Here is a 13783-nt window from a genome sequence, read left to right as displayed (position 1 = left end):
TTAATTTGTGGGATCTGCTGGTGACTCCAGGTAGATAGTGTCAGAATTTAGTTGAATTGTTGTACAACCAGTTGGTGTCAGAGAATTGGAGAATTGCTTGGTATCAGAAAAAGCACCTCAGCATTGGGACCAGAAGTAGGATTTGCTAGACTGACCCTAGCTCATGGAAACAGGTGGTTTGGGAAGAGAAAGAATGAAAGGGCAGAGGACAAGGAACCTTTGATTCCTGGGTGGCCACATAGTCACTATGGTATGGAACAGCAGTTGTGCTGTAGTCAGTTACTAAATGTAAAGTTTACCAATGGAGATTAGATATGAATCCAAGTCCTGGGGATTTGGTTCACTGGATGCTTAAGGAAATGGAAACTAATACGAAAAAAGCAAAATATATGATCTCTTCGTTATTGTTACCTATCATAGCTAAAATGAAAGCAGGAGAGAGTGCTGGGTCAGACCTTGATGCTGGACCAAGCTCAGGTTTTGGTCAGTCTGAGCTTTGGTGGCTAGTCTCAAATCCACCCCCAAAGGGAAAAATTATGTGGAGACAACACAGAGTACCTCTGACTCTGGTCACCATGAAGGTAGTCCATATGGGGAGAGAACAGAACCAAGAAACTACTGAAATCAGGGGGTATAATGTGAAGGAGTTTTATTTTGTAGTGTCAACACAAATAACCCATAACTGATCTATAAATCAAAATTGGAGTGAGTTTATTATATGAGCCAGGTCTGAGGACTATAGCCTGGGGGCTTCCTTCCTCAAGGAAGGAAGCACTCCAAAGAAATGGAGTGTACAGCATGGTTTTATACTGTCATGGAACAAGGAACTTACATCACGTATGACAGGAATATCTCTTTTACTGCAATCACGAGATGCTTTGCTAGCACAGCAGGTCAGTAGTCACAAGATGAGCACGGCAGATTGGCGGTCAGTGGTCACGAGATGAGTTAAAGCAGGTCAGTAATTAATCCTTGGTTTCTGGGAAGAAATACTTATCCTTGAAATTCTGATATGAGGGAGGCAACGTCTCCATATTTAATGGCATCATTCTCAGCTTTGGGACATTGCAAATGTTTAAAGCAGATGTATAATGCATGCTCAACATGCCATGTCGAGCCTTTTCTGGAAAAATAAGATCTGGCTGAATTAGTTTTAAACCTAATAGCTTCCTCATATACTCTTATATATCCTATTGCTTTTCATTTATTCATCAGTAGATAAGTATCATCAACTTCCGGAAGAATTTTTATTAAAATGGATTGTGAAAGTGACTAATTTAGAGGCAATATCTTTGGTTTTAAATGCTACAGAATGGAAGAGCATGTTTGGGTTGATACAGGACCCACAGCTCACCATGGAACAATCACAAATGGTTATAAATAATCCAGACACACAGCAGGTTATTCCTGAGGAAATGGCTAGCCTGCTGGATTGAATAAAAGCCACTATAAGATCTGTTTACACTGAGAAGGGGGACTATATGGAAACTCCTATAAATGCCAAGTGGAACACCTCAGCTGAAGCAATTGTTCTGCTTCGTATGCAAGCAATGTGGGACTGGCTTTATGATGACCCAGATATTCACTCACTGAATATGCTCATTACCCAGGTCATGGTTAAAGCTGTGGTTAAATGGGCTCCTTTTGCATGGGCCCCCCACGTAACTTTACTACTGCAAAATCAAGCAGTGATCCAGGAAGGCATATCAAATTTTTTGTCTTAGCTTCCCTTCATGGGTCTTACGGATGCTAATAAAAACATTAGATTAATTAACAAGAGAATGGGGAGAATAGAGGGGAAAGTCAAAGGACTTGTTCCAGCAGAGTGGACATCTTTAGACGGTTATTAAGAAATGGGATTTTGGGGCTGGCCCTGTGGCCGAGTGGTTAAGTTTGTGCTCTCAGCTTCCGTGGCCCAGGGTTTCGCTGGCTCGGATCCTGGGCACGGAACTAGTGCCGCTTGTCAGGCCACGCTGATGCAGCATCCCACATAGTAGAACCAGAAGCACCTACAACTAGAATATACATCTAGGTACTGGAGGTCTTTGGGGAGAAGAAGAAAAACAAAAAGCAGAAAACAAGTGATTGGCAACAGATGTTAACTCAGGTGCCAATTTAAAAAGAAAAAAAAGAAATGAGATTTCAAGGAACCTCATTTCTCCTTAACCGTTACTGCTCTGAGTCTCAGTCTTTCCTTGTGTAGGAGGACACTGATGACCCTCAGGGCCAAAATTCTGTTATCCAAGACTTTATCCCATAAGATCTTATCTTTAGCTCATATCCCATCTCCTTAATACATCTTTCTTGATCATTCCCTCCTTTCTCATTTGCCCAGTCCTCTATTTCAATGTTTTCATATATATTGCTGCTTTTGGTAGAACCATCACTTGCTGCATATCACACATCCTTCTCCTTCTGCATAGGTGATCAGAAGCCCCTCTTTCCGTGACATGGATGACATTGTTCTCCCGCAATCAGATTTTGAGACAGAGATTAACATGCAGTAGATTTATTAGGAAATGCTCTTGGAATCTACATCTATGGAAGGAAAGGGCGGGTAGCAGGATTGGGAAGAGGGATAAGTTAAGCTGTGATGCTGTCTTGGTGGACCCTGTGGGAGTCATGAAGCTTGGATGACCTTTCAGAGTTGTTCTGAAGAGGGGTAAGGGGATTGCTTCATTTGGGAAAATCCCTGCAGGGGCTGATAGCTGAGGGCTTCCTGTTGGGAGCACTCCTAGCAGCCAGAGGAATAAGTCCTTCATTCCTGAAGGGATATCCAGGCAGCTCCTCAGGGCACCCACCACCGTCCACCTCTTTTGCCCCTTGGATCCACTTCTTCATATATCTTCTGGGAACAGGTCCTCCAGCATGCTGGTGAGTCTCCCTTCATTGCGGAAATTTACAAAAGGAAAGATGGTGGAAAGAATTACATCTCATTGTGACTGATCTCGGAACAGAAACTAATACCCATCATTCCCTTTTCTCCTACACATCCTAGATTTCTCTTATCCCTCGCTAGCACCTCTACTGATTTTAGTGGCTTATCTGACAGTGTGACCTAGACTGTTGCCCCTGAGGTGTCTGAGCCCCTGGTATCCATGCCCTCCTCAAGTCATGTCTGCTGCACTTGTCATTTTTGCCATCAAAATAGAGTGGAGGAGTACCAAGAGGCTCCCAGGTGGACCACTTGGATGCCAGACTACACTGCTGTGTCTTCTTTGTGTAACAGCTGCCCTCTCTCCTCTTGTCCTTGTAATCAGGATCCACTCTATGGCCAAGATGGTGATGTCTCTTCTTGGCTGGTGGTCCCTTCACACAAGGGACCCAAAGTTCTTCGGCAGCAGCCATACTCTTTCCCCTCTTGGGCACATTTTCCCCTGGGAACCAAGATCTTTAAACCTGCAGAGCCTAGGGTTGTAGGGGAAGGAAGCACAAATTCCCCAAGTGGATCACGGGAGTGATGGTAAGCAAGCCATTTGTGCTTACCCCCTTGTTTTTGGACTCATGTGTTCTACCTACTGGGTTGTTGTTTTATAGTGGACACTGCATTCTGGAAGATGGCACCCTGTCCTCTCCAGGTATCACTTCCAAGGTTATGCTTCAGCTGTATCTTCACCAGCCTGTTCAATCACTGTGTCAGGCTGGCAATTTCTGGGTGATGTGATATGTAGTATGACTGGTGGGTCCCATAGTGATGTACCCACTTTATGCCTCCTTTGCTGAAGAGTGGGTCCTTGGTCAGATGTGATAGGGTCCCATGTCTATTGTTTAAACACTGTAAGCCTTTGGGTGGTGGTGATAGTTGAGGCCCAGTGGGCAGGAAAGGCAAATCCATACCTGAGATGTGTATTTATTCCTGCCAAAATGAATGACTTCACCCTCTGGAGTGGAAGGAGTCCAATGTAGTCAACTTGCCACCAAGAGGCTGGTTGGTCTCCTCATAGTCTGGTGCCATATTGGGGATTCATCTTTTGTTTTTGCTGCTAGCACATTAGACGTTTGACAGTGGCAAAAGCTATGTCAGCCTTGGTAAGTGGGAGTCCACATTATTGGGCCTACACTAGTGGGCTTCTGATGGTTATATGCTGCCACCTAGCCTCTATTTTGGGGGGAAAGTCCTATCATTTCCCTTGCTATCAGTGAGCCCAGCTCAGTAGTGACATTTCCTACCATCAGCCTTGGCCTGTATAGGAGAGCCATCACGGAGCTCCTTAGTGATGCTGATGTCCCTCTCACCACACATGGCTTATTGCTTTGGTAAGTGTGTATCCTCCAGGCCATCCCACAGAACACAGTTGTTTGTTTTTCTAGCCTTACATAGTGCATCCATTCCCAGTACCCGCTTTCTGAGCCTTTTAATCTTTTTTGTCAGTCATGGCATTTCTGCTTCACTTGGTGCAGGCCATCACTTTTTCAATGATTTTAAGTGCTGATTATTTTAAACTTTTTGTTACTTTTCCAGAGTATGTGTCAAGGTTAGCTATCATCACTCAATTCCCCTATAGTTATAGTTACTATTTCCCTCATGATTCTTAAAAGCCTGATGCACTGAACCAGCCAATGCGTTTCTTTCCACCAGTATACCATTCCCGTTCACCAGGGTCTCTCCACGCTCCATCTAACCGGTGACAGGGTCCTCGTTGCCAGCTGGGTGGTGAAAGATCCGGCTCCAAACTCCCATCCCAGCATCTGCCTTCTCAGAGCACTCCTGACACCAACTGTTGCAGACTGGGTTACCTAAGAGCATATCCTAAGAAGGAGATGAACTTGCAGGAGATTAATCAGGGAGAGCTCTCAGGATCACCAACTATAGAGGAAAGGCAGAAAGCAGGATTGGGCATGAAACCAGGGCCAATTTGCTGTAACTATACTCACTTGTCTGTTTGCAAATTAGTTAGGTAATTATTACTAAAGCCCACCCTGTAGAGAACATCTCTGACGCTTGGGTCACCATGGTAACAGGCGCTTAAGATTTCTAGGAACTAACAGTTGACTCTTTGTCCAGTTCAGGCTGGTTAAAACCACTGACTCATCAACTGGGCCTGCAGGGATGATGGATAGATGACCCTTTTGACGTCAGGGAACTGAAAACTCCACCCTCAGATCATGCTAATACCATCATTTTGTAAACGTGTGTCCTGTGAAGAACCGTGAAGCTTGGCTACACTTGTGCAGATCAAGTTACCTCACTTCTCCTTACCTCCAATCATGTATTCCCACCCTTCAGGCCACTCCACCCCTTTACCCATAAATATCCCTAATCTCCATTTTTTAGGGAGGCAGATTTGAGATTTGCACTCCCATCTCCTTGCTTGGCTGCCTTGTGAATAAACCCTTTCTCTGTTGCAAACTTGTCTGGGTGATTGGCAGGTTATGCCACAGGCAAACTGACCCTGGTTTCATAACAGGCAGAGGGAGAGGATAAATTTCGATACAGTCTCTACAGAGGCCACAGCTGACCCTTCAGTGAGTTCTGAAGCTGAGACGACCCTCCAGAACTGTTCCAAGCTGAGGAAAGGTGCCTGGGCCTTTTATTTCTCCTAAACAGATCAGTCATAGGATGAGAGCTGCCCCCAAAAAGGGGTATGGCCTTGGGCAAGGCGGCTTTCCTGGTTGGAGGCTCGTGTAGGGTCTCATTGTTGAGGGTCGCGTTCCAGCAGCACCCCTAGCATCTAGGGGAACAAATCCTTCATTCCTGAAGGGGAATCTTGGCAACACACCACAGTGTCCGCCACACTCTTATTCCCAGTGTCTGTCTTAGGAATGGGCATAGGTATAACTGAAAATCCTGTGGCTTAAGGGTCATTATGATCAGGGCTCTGCAGGGCTGATAGTGACCATCGTGAGGACAACTTAATTCTTTATTTTCTCTGGGTTTTAGAACCTTTGAAACCTCTTTTGGAGCCTTCCCGGCTACTGGACAATGGGTAGAATTTGGGGAAAAGGAGGAGAGCCCAGTGTTTAAAGGTCTAAAGCTCACACAGCCCTGGTCACCATAGCAAATTGGGTGCCAGGCTTGGAGAATGAATGGCAGAGGGGTCATACGAGCTGCCTGGTTGGGACCCAGAACTTCTGAGTTAATTTGGGCTAATTAGGACAGGTACCCACTGGGGATACTTATGCTCTATTGTGTCAGGAAACCTGTTCAAATTCTATACCGGTAACCAGCCAACACTAGAGCTGCCTATGAAACTGAAAATTACATCCATAATTCCAGTCAGCAGCCTAGAACTGTTGGTGAAAGGTCCCCCTCTTGTGGATTTTTAGGGAGTAACAAAGAGCTGGGAATCTATGAATTTAAGGGCACAGACCCTGAAGAAGTGGTATCTTCTGATGGGCAATTCCAGCACTGTACACAGAAGCCTCAATGGTAGGGGCAGTGACTAAGGGGTGGGCTTCACAGTCAGGCCCCCGGGTTAGAATCCTGGCTCTGCCACTCACTAGTTGTGTGACCCTGGACAAAGCACGTTACTTTCTGAGCTTCAATTTCTTCCTGTGTGACATGGAGAAAATAACAGTACAAGCTTGTTGTGAAGACTCAATGAGAAAAAGAGTACTTAGAGCATATATAGTGCAGAGGAAGTCTTTAGTACCTGATGCCACCTCTCTAAGCTTACCTCTTCGCTCTGCATTGACTGTCATTAACTTAATGAGATCCAGCTCCCAGCTCTCCGGGCTTCCTGTGCTCCATTCATGAGTCTATTGTCAGAGAAGAGGAACTCTGGCTGCAGTGAGGTGAAGACCAAAGGAAAGAATGTGGGAAACTGAAAAATCCTGTTTTTCCCCACTGTGGAAGATGTAGGAGCATTTATTTAACAGACAGTGACTTAGCTCCTTTTATTGCCAGGCAGTCAGACATTCATTCATTCAGAACACACCCACACACACACTCACAATGGTTTGTCAGAACAAAACCCTCACTGAGTTCAGCCTCCCCATAAAAGCCCTATAATCATCCATTGTTATTCGTGCAGCCTTTGAGGCCCTCACTCTCCCCATCCTAAACTCCTCATCAAACGATTCTGTCAGTACAAACAATTGTCTTCTTAAGGAAGAGGGAGAAATTCTGCGACTAAGAAAAGTATAATTTAGACATTTCTCTATGCAGTCATATACTACTTAATGACAGGGATATGTTCTGAGAAATGCCTCATTAGGCTGGGCTGTATGGTACTAATCTTATGGAACCACCTTCATACATGCGGTCCATTATTGACCAAAACATTGTTGTGCAGCACATGACTGTATTGTTACGATAGTAACTGAGCAGTTTTTATTGGACTGACTAAGTCCAATAGGAGCTTCCACTGGGGATGTGTGGGAAGTTGTGGGAGCAGAGAGGAGCATCACCTGGATCTGAGGGCCTGAGTGCAGGTTCCTGAGGAAGTGATTTATCTACACTGAGGCCTGAAAGAGTGCCCCGACATGTAGTAAGACTAATCTCTCCCCTGCCCGAGCAGAGGAACTGCTCAGTCCTCTGGCACGGAGGGGCTGGGCAGGTTCCTGAACTGAGAGAGGATAGTAGGACTGGAGCCAGAGATGGAGGCAGGAGTTGGAGGGTGCTGGGAGTTGACGCTGGAGAGACAGGCACAGGCCACATTAGGATTTTGCTAAAGAGTTTAGTCTTTTTTTTTTTTTTCTTTTAAAAGATTGGCACCTGAGCTAACATCTCTTGCCAATCTTCTTTGGGTTTTTTTTTTTCTTTTTCTTCTCCCCAAGGCCCCCTGGTACATAGTTGTGTATTCTAGTTGTGAGTGCCTCTGGTTGCGCTATGTGGGACGCCACCTTAGCACGGCCTGATGAGCGGTGCCATGTCCGCGCCGAGGATCTGAACCAGTGAAACCCTGGGCCACTGAAGTGGAGCACACGAACTTAACCACTCGGCCATGGGGCTGGCACCTAAAGAGTGTGGTCTTAATCCTCAAAGGGATGGACACATTTATTATTAATTTTACTCATTCATTCATCCAGCAAGCCAGGCAGCCATTCATTCAGGTGAGAAACACTTTTAGAAGTCTACTGTGTGCCAAGTGTTGTGCCAGGGACCGTGAAACACAGAGATGACTAGGACACCAGCACTTCCCTCAGACAGCTCATGGATCCCTGGGAAGAAACAGACATGAAAGCACAGACCCAGAATAAAGGTCTTTTGATGACGTGCTTACTTGGTACTGTAGGGATCAAAGGAACAAGTGGTGGTCCTGCTGATTGGTGAGTAAGCGTTGGTGGGGATGAGACAAAATTTTCCAGAGGAGACAGTCTTGAAAAATGAGTTAGTATTTGCCTGGAGGACAAGATTAGGAAGACGTTTCTCCTTCTTCTGCAATGATTGAGGTGCACTAACCTTTGTTCAGAGACTGCACAACATGCTCCCAGCTTTCTCAGGGCCTTTGCACATGCTGTTCTTTCTACCTAAAAAGATCCTCCCTCTCCTTTCACTTAATTAACCTCTACTCATTCTTCAGCTCAATTGTGATTTCCTCGGGGATGCTTTCCCTGATCGATCTAATTTTTTTTTTTTCTTTTCTCTTCTCTTCCTCTTCCGATTTCTCCTCCTCCATCTCCCCTCCCTTCCCTCTCCTCCTCTCCTTCTTCTTTCTTCTTCTTCTTCATCTTCCATCATAGTTCTGATTACAACATAATTTTATATTTATTTATGTCTTATTTGATTCATGTCTACATTCTCCAGCAGACTGTAAGCTTCATGAGGGCAAGAAACATGTCTGATTTTGCTCTCCATAGTATCCCCAGTACACACAACAATGTCTGGCAATGTCTCAATAAGAATGGTTGCTTGAATAAATTAGAAGTGAGAGAATAGGCAAAGGGCTAAAGGCATGAAACGCTATGCAACAAGGCGAAATTTTCAAAAGTTTAGGTGAAGGGTAGTTGTGAGAGGAGATGTGAGGGAGGTAGGCAGGGACCAGATCTTAAAGGGTTTAGTTACAGTCTGGACAACTGAGTCTTTAAAGGATTTTATTGGAGTTTGTCCTGGTAAGCTTTGGAGCTTCAGTGAAGAAGGACCAGGAAGGTCAGCTGGTAAAGAATGGTAATAGGTGGGGCTGGCCCAGTGGCATAGTGGTTAAATTCGCGTACTCCGCTTTGGTGGCCCGGGGTTCACACGTTTGGATCCTGGGCATAGACCTAGCACACTCATCCAGCCACACTGTAGCAGCATCCCACATGAAATAGAGGAAGATTGGCACATATGTTAGCTCAGCAATAATCTTCCTCAAGCAAAAAGAGGAAGATTGGCAGTAGATATTAGCTCAGGGCCAATCTTCGTCACAAACAAAAGAAAAAGAGTGGTAATAGGTGAAGTTAGAGATAATGAATTCTGAAAAGTGGGATTGAAGAGGGGCGTTCAGCAAGGGGAGTAGATAGAAGAGATATTAGGAAAGCAGCCTTAACAGAACCAACTGGATGCTGTGGGGAGAGGACTCTTGATGCCTTCCAAGTAGCCACCTCAGATCCATAAGTAAACAAATAAGAAAAGTGAATACTTGAATTAAAGACACCAGGGTTTCTGGTTTGGTTGGGGAGATGGGCAGATGGAGCCCATGTGTAAGCGTTGGACTGGGTCAAGAAGAGGGATATGGCTTCCTCTGAGACTGAAGGTGGTGTTCTTCAGATTCATGTAGGGGTTGCAGAAGACAGAAGGTGGAAGGATTTCAAAGTCCCTGGGATCTTTGTCAGATAAGAATTGAGGTCACACAGACCTTGGTCTGTGCTGCCTTCTCCCTCACCTACCTGACTTCTTGTCCTTCAAGTTTTAGCTTGGCCACTCCAACAGACAAACACACACACACACACACACACCCACACACAGAGAGGCCTCCCCATGCTCCGTTTACAGCACATCCATCGGGTACCCAAGATGAGACAATTACCCCATGTCTGCCTCAAAAGATCATGAGTGACAAGTGAGACCTTTACTGTCAGCATTTTATCCCCACTCCCTGGCATGGTGCCCGGGGCCTAGTAAAGGCTCCTGGTTTGTTTACTTGTTCAGAGAGAAAGGAGTAGGGCTGAGGAGTAGGGGTCTGGAGGAGAATGTTGACAGTATAGAGATGAGGGGAACAGGAAAGAATTTAAGGAGAAACAGCCAACGTTATTGACAAGCAAGATTGGGAATCCAGGTCAAAAGGTACAAACTTCCAATTACAAGATAAACAAGTACTGACGTTGTAATGTACAATATGATGACTATAGTTAACGTTGCTATATGGTCTATTTCGAAGTTGTTAAGAGAGTAGAGATCCTAAGAGTTCTCATCACAAAGAAAAAACCATTTTTTTCTCTTTTGTTTTTGTATCTATATGAGATGATGTATGTTAACAAAACTTATTGTGGTAATCACTTCACAATATATGTAAGTTAAGTTGTTATCCTGTACACCTTAAACTTACACAGTGATGTATGTCAATTGTATCTCAGCAAAACCGGGAAAAAACCTCCAGGGAATCTGGCTGTTAGAAACAGAGAAAAATGACCTCAAACCTGAGAAGAGGTGCGATCACACGCTACTGCACTGATAATAATGTCCAACAACCCTGACAGAGTAATTGGAAAAGAATTTTGTTGTTCAATCTGGTTGACAGCACCTTCTGCAAAGTCAGACTTTAACCCTCCCCGTTGACCATTAGTCTTACGGTAATGAGCCTAACGACCTTTAACCAGACATATTTTTCTTGCATCTAATCTAATAATTTTATCTACATACCTTTTGCGCCCCAGAGAAATTTTTTCACTTGTCTTTCTCGGAAGCCTCACTCCCTTGAGGGGAAGTTTGAAATTAAACTTTAGCCCTTGCTTGAAATCAACTTGTCTTGGAAGTTGCTTTAACAAAACCATTGCTTCGCTTTATGTGAGTAATGCCACCTACGGTTTTTATTACACCGGTGTAGGGACCACACCCCAAACGTGTTTCAGAGACCATCTTGGAGACGGGAGAGTGAAAAAGAAAGCTTTCAATTGTTTTAAAGGCTCGTTTTCCTAAAACTGAAAAAGTAATATACGCACATGTTAAAATTTTTTTTCAAGCACTTTGGAGGGTAGACTTTAAATACAGAATGCTTCCTTTGTAATCTGAACCCGTGAAACTTTCTCTGGAGAGAACCATGACTTCTTTGTGTGTTTTTACAATGTTTCTACCATAATAAGTGTATGAGTATGTGTAACAGAATGTCGAATGGAACTTCTGATGTCTCAATATTTTGACAAAAGATCTAAGCTTAGACAGTACACATACCCAAAGGATTATTTAAAAATTGGGTCAACAGATCCTTTGACCTTTACCCCAACATCCACCTTCAGTATATATAAAAGAAGTCTAAAATTCTAGGAAAGTTAAAGTATAGGGAGCAGATGCTATGGTTTTCTAAGTATGTGTATGTTTGTATATGTGTGTTGGGGGAGGCGAGGTGCCAAGGAAACCACTCAGAGTGATTGGGAATCTGGTATCTTTCTCGGGGAGAAAGGCTTGGGGGAGTTGCAGAAACTTATACCCTATGCAATCCTAGTGCAGCTACCAGAGCAAAGTGTGGTGAGAGAATTCTTGGAAGAGTTTGATATATGGCATGGAGTCTGTTGCCTTCTTTCCACCTATATAGTTTTCAAGTGGGGAGGCTGGCAGGAGCAGCCTGTGCTGTTAGAGCAAGGAGAAAAAGCAGCTGTGGGGTAGTCTGCATGCTCATAGCTTGATGCAGCAAAGTCAAGTGGATGCTATGGAAAAGAGTTGAACATAAAGAAACCTTGTCCAAAGGAGTACTTGGTAGTGGCCATAAGAGACTATAGGATGTACTTCAGAGGAGGTGGGGTCTCAGGAGCATCCCCCTTCCTGCCCACTTCCTCTCCTATCCCCCCAGGTTAGGAAACTGTACAGGGTTGATATCCCTACTGGGCCTCTGAAGTCCACAAACGTCCCCAGGAGTGAGCCAAATTCAGACACCTCTATACAGAGGTATCAAGAGCTCAGTTACAACAGGCTAGTGCTACACATATAAATTCATACTCAAACACCCAGTGGGCACTCTGGAGGAGCCAGTTGCAGGAGGTGAAGGAGGCCAGTGGAAAATGAATGAGCTGTCCATGCTTCCTTTCATTGTTACAAGTTTCCAAGTCACAGAACTGGCCTGAGCCGGAAGTGCAAGGCTGGTAGGGGAAATTTTGAATGAGAAATATTTTGTATTTTGATTTACGCAGGACTGAGTCATTTTAATACACAGAACTGAGTTTAGTTTTAATTACCAACATGAGACTGTTTTTCCATCTGAAAGTGACAAGCAATCTGTGAGATCTGCTAGAGACGTCACGGCAGAGGTGTTGTAAAAAGGGCATGCAGTATAGCATGTGTGAAGGCTGTGGTTGGAAAGAAAGCTGAGACAAGTTTGTACACCACTGAGTTCAGTCGGTTCAATAAATCTATTGCATGTGTATTTATAGGCAACAATACAAAATACACAAACAAAAAAGTACTTTTTTTTTTCACTTAGCAAAGTATCTTTTCATATCAACTTGCAAAGAGCTAACTTCCAGATATTTCCAGTGAGCTGGTTAATTGCAGGGCTCCTCTCTGGGTTCTGAGTGGAGGTAAATGCCCAGAGGCAGATGAGGATAGAGGTACCCCATCTTCTTCAGCCTGGTATCGTACTGGAGCAGGCTACTTGGGCCTGAGGCCAAAGTGAGACTTCTTATGAATCTTCTCCCTTAGCCACCCTTCAGCCAGACTTAAACTTTGAGATGGATCTACGGGGAAAATTTGGGCTCTAGAACAGTTCCATACCATTTAGAGGCGTAGAGGATCGCAGCCTGACACACAGCGTATCCACTGGGAGAGAGTAACACACCTTCAGGATTGTCTCTAGAATAATAACATCCAAACTTTTTACTTGCAAATCCCTGTCAATAAATAATTTCTGAGCATTCATCCTCAAATGTTTGTTCATTTACAAATTGCATATAAACTTGCTGTCATATTACTTTTCTCTAAAAATTTACTAAAATGTAAATTTAAGAGGATGAATAAAAATAAAAATAAATACCTGTTCTGATAGTCTAATATTTTATTCTTGCACCTCAGTGAATTGGCTTGTGCACTGCCTGGGATGTGCATACTCTGCTGCTCTAGAAGAAGGATCTGGGTCTGACTCAGGAACAGGAGTGCAGGAAGAGTGTGCTCCATGTGGGCCTGCAAGTCCCACAGGAGAGCAAGAGCCAGGAACCTGGGCTGTGCTTTGGCAGCCGCTTCGCCTCATTTCACCAACTGAGTCACGAGTTCCATGAGAAGAGGAAGAGACTAGAAGTATTCTCCCAATAGAGTTCGCTCTTGGAGAATGGAGTGGAAGTCCTTCCTCTCCGTGAAAACTTGGAGAATGCAGTAGTGAGCAACTCCTCCTACTTTAAAACTTAAAAGCAGTTAGTATCCCACTATAAATAATCATGAGATACCTTGGAATACTTTTGTGTGTGTGTGTGTTTGTTTTTTCATTTTCCCCCATGTTCTTCCTCTAGACTGGGATGGCCAAACTATTGGCCATGGGCGAAATCTGGCCTGTTGCCATTTTGGAGGGACAATCTATAAGCTAAGAATGGTTTTTACATTTCTAAATCGTTAAAGAAAACCAAAAGAAGAATAATATATTGTGATATATGAAAACTACAGGAAATTCAAACTTCAATGTCCATTAAGCAAGTTTTATTGGAACACAACCACCTTCACTTATTTATATTGTCTATAGCTGATTTACACCAGAACGGCAAAGCTGAGCAGTTGCAACAGAGA

Source organism: Equus przewalskii, chromosome 6 (assembly GCF_037783145.1).
Source record: "Equus przewalskii isolate Varuska chromosome 6, EquPr2, whole genome shotgun sequence".
In the NCBI taxonomy this organism is placed as follows: domain Eukaryota; kingdom Metazoa; phylum Chordata; class Mammalia; order Perissodactyla; family Equidae; genus Equus; species Equus przewalskii.
This window is presented reverse-complemented; position numbering follows the sequence as displayed.